Source organism: Periplaneta americana, chromosome 8 (assembly GCF_040183065.1).
Source record: "Periplaneta americana isolate PAMFEO1 chromosome 8, P.americana_PAMFEO1_priV1, whole genome shotgun sequence".
NCBI classification, from domain to species: domain Eukaryota; kingdom Metazoa; phylum Arthropoda; class Insecta; order Blattodea; family Blattidae; genus Periplaneta; species Periplaneta americana.
The window spans coordinates 26494127-26501281 of record NC_091124.1 but is presented as its reverse complement, the minus strand read 5'-3'; positions in this window follow the sequence as shown (position 1 = coordinate 26501281).

The following is a 7155-nucleotide window of genomic DNA, read 5'->3' as shown; positions in this document are numbered from 1 at the left end:
TATATGATTGTCTCGTGATCAGAATATTGTACGAAATGGAACCTTAAAAGTTAGTGATTTATACTTCGAAGAGGGGGAAAAATGCAAATATCTTGGAGCAACAGTAACAAATATAAATGACACTCGGGAGGAAATTAAACGCAGAATAAATATGGGAAATGCCTATTATTATTCGGTTGAGAAGCTTTTGTCATCCAGTCTGCTGTCAAAAAACCTGAAAGTTAGAATTTATAAAACAGTTATTTCACCGGTTCTTCTTTATGGTTGTGAAACTTGGACTCTCACTTTGAGAGAGGAACATAGGTTAAGGGTGTTTGAGAATAAGGTGCTTAGGAAAATATTTGGGGCTAAAAGGGATGAAGTTACAGGATAATGGAGAAAGTTACACAACATAGAACTGCACGCATTGTATTCTTCACCTGACATAATTAGGAACATTAAGTCCAGACGTTTGAGATGGGCAGGACATGTAGCACGTATGGGCGAATCTAGAAATGCATATAGAGTGTTAGTTGGGAGGCCGGAGGGAAAAAGACCTTTAGGGAGGCCGAGACGTAGATGGGAAGATAATATTAAAATGGATTTGAGGGAGGTGGGATATGATGATAGAGAATGGATTAATCTTGCTCAGGATAGGGACCAATGGCGGGCTTACGTGAGGGCGGCAATGAACCTCCGGGTTCCTTAAAAGCCAGTAAGTAAGTAAGTAAGTATTAATATATTTATATTTGAATTTATCTTTGTTATGTATACGTAAATCAGGATCATAAATTTGAGGAAATTTTTACGAAATAATAATTAGTTTATAAATGGTAAGAAAGTGTGATTACCATATATCATTTTTGAAACCTGAACCCAATAATGGAAAAATAAGTAAACGAAGCCCTTAAAGAAACAGACTTCTTGGCACACTCTTTATAAATAAGAAAACTTTTTTGGAAAAGCTTAAAAATAATTATATTTTACCCCCTATAGCTTTGTTATGCAGAGTGTCTTCATAAAATAAATATAGAAAAATTGCAAACAGTGTTCCAATCTTTTTCTTACCTTGTATAGTTCAGGTATGAAAGCACATATTTTGCTCTCTTTTGTTTCGAAGTTTAACTGAAAAAAAATATTGAAGGTTTATATGAATGAAATAGATGACTGATTCTAACACATTACTATATTACGATTTAGATGTGAAAACATATGTCTTATGTTTTTCTTCGTAAGTTGTAATTCATTGAAATGGTAAAGATTTATAGGAAACACACTGTATTTGCAACATTAAATTATGCAGTTCTCTGTATCGAGTCATAAATTCAACTCTGTGTTTAATAGCGCATCATTAGTAAATTTTATCAATTAAACGCAGAAATGCTAGTAATAAACTAATAAACTGAATTAATTCAACACAGAAATTTATCTCCTGATAAATTAAATATGAGAATCATACAGTAAGGATTAATTAAACATTTCTATGATTAATTTCGGTTCTAGAAATTTATGCTTTACTAAATTTCATGATCCATGCATTCTTATACATAATAACTTATCTTTTTACACTTGCATAACAGGATATTGAATAGATCATCACATGGAATGACAATCAGGCATATGCTCAGAATTAGAATTGTAATTTATATTTGTTGAAAAATGCTTATTGATCTATTTAAAAATAGAGCCCTGTTTTATAGAAAACTAAAATTCTTGAAAAGATGCCGTAGAATGTGGTGTGGCATTATAGAGATCGTTTAGAAATTAAAACTGCAACAAACTGAAGCAAGCAATCCCATGCAATAATGCACGTAGGAGTCATTGTACAGAGACATCATTTTGCTTTTACTAACATTTCCAATATTAACCTGACTATACCTTTGGATTAACGATTGAGAACCGGAAACACTGTTTACTACCCCCTTCCACGAACGGAGTTTGATGACACTAGTGTAAAATACAATACAAATAACTTTACTAGGTGTAGGAAGGAAGAAAAGTAGTGCATCCATTTACGTAAACTAGGAAATGTTACGATTTTGAGTTTGATCATTTTCGTCGGGTTCTCATTTAATCAAAATACAGTACAGTATTAATAATAAGTGTTTTTACTCATTAACTGAACTATCCAATCGGACATATTCATTATGCAATGTATATTATACTGTCTACAGCACGTTAGCATACAATATTTGCAGTGCATTTAAATTTAAAAAATAATCAAAATATGGATATTTAAACAAATTATTGAAAATGGTGGTTATTCTTTTGTGCATATTATCAATAACGTTTTCAAGCAAATCTTCTGAAATTGAATGTATGGTTTCTTGAATGTGATTGTTTAATTCTTCTATTGTTGTAGGATGTTTATCAACACAACTGTTTAACAGCAACCCCAAAGAAATAATGCAAAGCACTCAAATCAGGCATAGGTGAGCCGTAATCCTACGCCTGTTGAAATGATTCTGTGCCTACTCTATAACAGTGTACGTTACGTACTGTCACTTCTGCCCGATCAGCACATTTAAATTTACTCAGATATTCTATCTACTGTCCGTCCATGTGGTTATGTAGGAAGGTCTTAGAAAGGGGGGGGCAATCACGTGACAATTACTTACTTAACGAGGCTCTTTTATATTTAAATTATTTTAAATAGTTTTATAATATTACCTGGAAGTCAAATTCCTAACAGCAAATGTTTTCAGAAAAGAGCTAAGACAGCTCAGCCACCAGCCTTTACAGAGGAGCAAGCAGAAGCGGGTGGGGGAAACCGGAATGCGACGTAACTAAACGACGCACAGTAACTGTGCGAAAATATGATTCAGTAGTTCATGAATGCTCTTTCTTCACTGGAAAATGCGACCATATATGTGGAACGTACTATACTCACTCTGTACTGTTTACTATGACCGTAAGACAACTTTGACTGCATATGTGGCTTTGGTTGTGTGCGGAAGTTTGCTACTAGAAGGAGTGGGAGTGACGTATATTCAAAAAGTCGGGTACAATAAAAATTGAAGTAAAAATAAAATGGTGTCCCTGTACAATTAAGAAAGACAATTTATATTAATGTGTTAACTGACTACTAAATGCAGGTGTCCAAAAATTAGCAACATATCTTTAGGAATGTGTCCCTCATAATATGCAAGCAATGAAAATAGATTATATGTACATAACTGCTAAAAGATTGGAATCCGAGTTTCAAAACACGTGCTAACAGGAATATCTTCATCTCCCGCAGGTGGTTTCCTGCTACACAAGATACTGTTGAGCAGACTCTGGCATTTGTTTAATTAGCGATGGGGTTGTCATAATTACGACTATAAAACACGAACATTTTTCTTCAAAACATTCGGGATATTATCTAATACATTGTACCAATACATAAAATATTAACAGCGAAACTGAATATGTGATAAATTCATAATTCTAGTCTCATAATATCAATAAGTCTGATTAAGTGATTGAAAACATATACAGGACGTTAAAAAAGTGTCGCATATTTTCACAGGGTGTATAGGCATTCAACAAGGGAAACTCAGTGCTCAGAAACCAGCGGGCGTGACTGTCTCGCGCAGATGACGTATGCTACCGTTCCCAGCATGCTCTCACGCCTACTGCAGGAGGGTAAGAGGGGTTTGAATGCGCGCCGCGAGGAGTTCGAGCTGAGTTTTGCTTGTAGGATACCTATAGCATAGATCGAAACTAGAAAAAAAAGTTCCTATAAACATGTATCCGGAAACAAATATCTGTTCAGATATGGGTTATGCTGTATTGTGGCGTACGATCGTCATTCGTTTAAAAACACAAAACAATGGTGCATGTTTTGAGAGTGGATAACATCCCTCAGCAGAAGTAAACAGAGAATGTAGTAGTAAACAAAGCTCCAGGATACTACGGATACTACATTTTCACTTGTGTTAGTAACTACGTACAGTATTCAGTGGTGTAGGTTGTCTTTCTGTTTATGCACGACGGGATACCAGCCCATTTTCTACGCCTCGTACGACAGCAACTAACCCGGAGGTTTAATGGGCGATGGATTGGTCAAGGAGGTCCAGTAGCATGGCCTCTCCCATCACCTGACCTACTGTAAATCCTTTGCATTTCTCTCTATGACATTTAAATAAATTGGTGTGTGCCACACCCATTCGACAATGTCCAAACGTTACAGGAGCGTGTATCCAATAATTCATGTGAGCAAATAGAACAGCCAGCTGTGATCGCAAGAGTTCGTGATTCACTGAGAAGAAGGGCTGAAGCGTGTGTAACAATACGTGGTAACTACGTAGAGCAGTTTCTGTAGTGTCTACGTAATAGACAGGTGGCTATCGTAGGCCACAATATAGCATGGCCCATATCTCAATAGGTATTTGTTTGCGGACACATGTTTATATGAACTTTTTTGCTAGTTTCGAGCAATGGTGCCTCGTGTAAAAATATGCGACACTTTTTAAAACACCCTGTATAATATAAATTACGTCATTCATAATTACACTTGGTAAGAATGTACTTGCTTTACAAAATAAGTCTCTTCTTAGATGAAGTTATAGAAATTCACGCATGAAAAGAGTGAATTAACTTTAATTTGAAACAGTGATATTACTTTTTTTACTTGCAATCTGTTTATTTCAGGTGTCTAAATGATAATCATAAAACAAGTCATTCTCTCCATAGGTGCAGAAGTTCCTGGAGGACAGTACACAAATTATAAAACTTCTTTTCAAAATTGTTACGTTTCGTTTTTCTTTTAATTTGTTGGAAACTTCAAAACACAGATTTACAGCTTTTAGTCCTGTGTTAGAGTACCTTTCTTTTCCTTTCACTTTCTTCATATAAAAATTTGAGTACAAGTTTAACGAGCATGACCTTATCGACAAGCTTGACAATATTGGTGTCAGCATTAATATTATAAACGAGTGAATTTATAAACTCAGTCAATTTCTCAACACTACTCCAGAGGTAACTCATTACCTGAACCTACTTCAAACCAGGAAAACTCCTCAGCACCCCAAAACCTCTCTCACGTAGTTCCAGATTTATTTATTTATTTATTTATTTATTTATTTATTTATTTATTTATTTATTTATTTATGTGCTTATTTATTTGTTTATTTATTTATTTTATTTATTTATTTATTCACTTATTTATTTATGTATTTATATATGTATTTATTTATTTACTTATTTAGTTATTTATTTAAATTTTATTTATTTATTTATTCATTTAATCATTTATTTATTTATTTACTTATCTATTTATTCATTTATTCATTTATTTGCTTATTTATTCATTCATTTATTTACTTATTGATTTATTAATTCATTCATTCATTTATTTATTTACTTATTTATTTAATTTTATTTATTTATTTATTTATTTATTTATTTATTTTATTTATTTATTTTATTTATTTATTTATTTATTTATTTTATTTATTTATTTTGTTTATTTATATATTTATTTTACTTATTTATTTATTTATTTTATTTATTTATATATTTATTTTATTTATTTATTTATTTATTTATTTATTTCATTTATTTATATATTTATTTTATTTTATTTATTTGTTTATTTTATTTATTTATTTATTTATTTATTTATTTATTTATTTATTTAAATTTACAGTCTATGAACACATAAAGGTGCAAAAGACATTGTCTACATAACAAATAAAATACATAACATTAATATTTAATATTTATGATGTCACAATTGAATTCATTAAGATTATAATAAGACCTACTTATCAACTGTTCAGAAACCTTTTTTTTTTTTAAACAAGTTTCTGTTAAAAGCAAAAATAAAACGAGGAAATTTATTTGACACTTTCATTACAATCATCAAAAAATTCTATTTTGCTTTAGACAGTCTTGTCATGGACAAATGTATCTTTTTGTGCTGCTTTGTATCATAATTTTGTGAATAAAATACATACAATAAAATACAATAAAATCATTAAAATTTTCCTTTACAAATAATAATAAATCTAAATTATACAAACAAGTAACTGTCAATACCTTTTCATTTGAAAAAAGTGGTCTACAATGTTCATTATTTGAAAAATTAGTGATTATTCTTATTGCAGTTTTTTGCAACTTAAACACATTATTTATATGTGAACTACCCCTCCCCCGCACAAAAAATAATCCCATACTTAAAGGACTATTAAAATGCGCATAATAAGCAGTTTTTAATGTGTTTAAGGGAAGAAAATTCTTCAAGCTTTTTAACAGATGCAATATTCTGGACAATTTGATACATAAATGTTCAACATATATTTTTTCAAAGAACTGATCATAAAACTTAGAAATATTTTTTTTTCGAAATACGTTTTTTTATTTCACCTTCAGTGATCAATATCTCAATTTCTTGTTCAGCTGTATAGGGGTGAATTTATATTTGAATCGGTCATTTGTAAAACCACATGAGTTACAGAAAATAAGTTTCGACAAAAATATAAAAAACTACTTATAGTTAATGGATTTTCTGTTAGGTCTGTGAATTTTTTACAGGAGAACCATACATTAGTATATTTGACTACAAAATCATTGTATCTTAATTACCTCATTTCATATCACCTTACAAAATTTTTCAATTTCTTGGACTCATGTTGTTTTAACAAGTACAGACAATAACAACTCAAGTATCCTATTGCAATATGTGTTTTATTGTTTGTTGTAGTGTGAAATACATTATTATACAGTTTTCAATCAATTTATATTGTTATCTTTATTTCATATTCAAAATGATTCATATCATTCACAAATTAAATTCAAAATATCATACCCGAATTAAAAAAAGTTCTTCGCGAGTATTTCATTTTCATACCACTGTGTCAGACGTTTAATGGCAATGTATGAGTACAGACATATTATCTTTAGTTCACAATTAGAAAATAACATAAATTGCATATTATCCCTCCAAAAAAAAAACGTGCTTCTTGCTTTGGGACCTCTCTTCGAGGACTTTTTCTCTTTATATCATGCACTTCTACTAGTTCTTGAAGTCCACACCTGTGGAGTAACGGTCAGCGCGTCTGGCCGCGAAACCAGGTGGCCCGGGTTCGATTCCCGGTCGGGGCAAGTTACCTGGTTGAGGTTTTTTCGGGGTTTTCCCTCAACCCAAGATGAGCAAATGCTGGGTAACTTTCGGTGCTGGACCCCGGATTC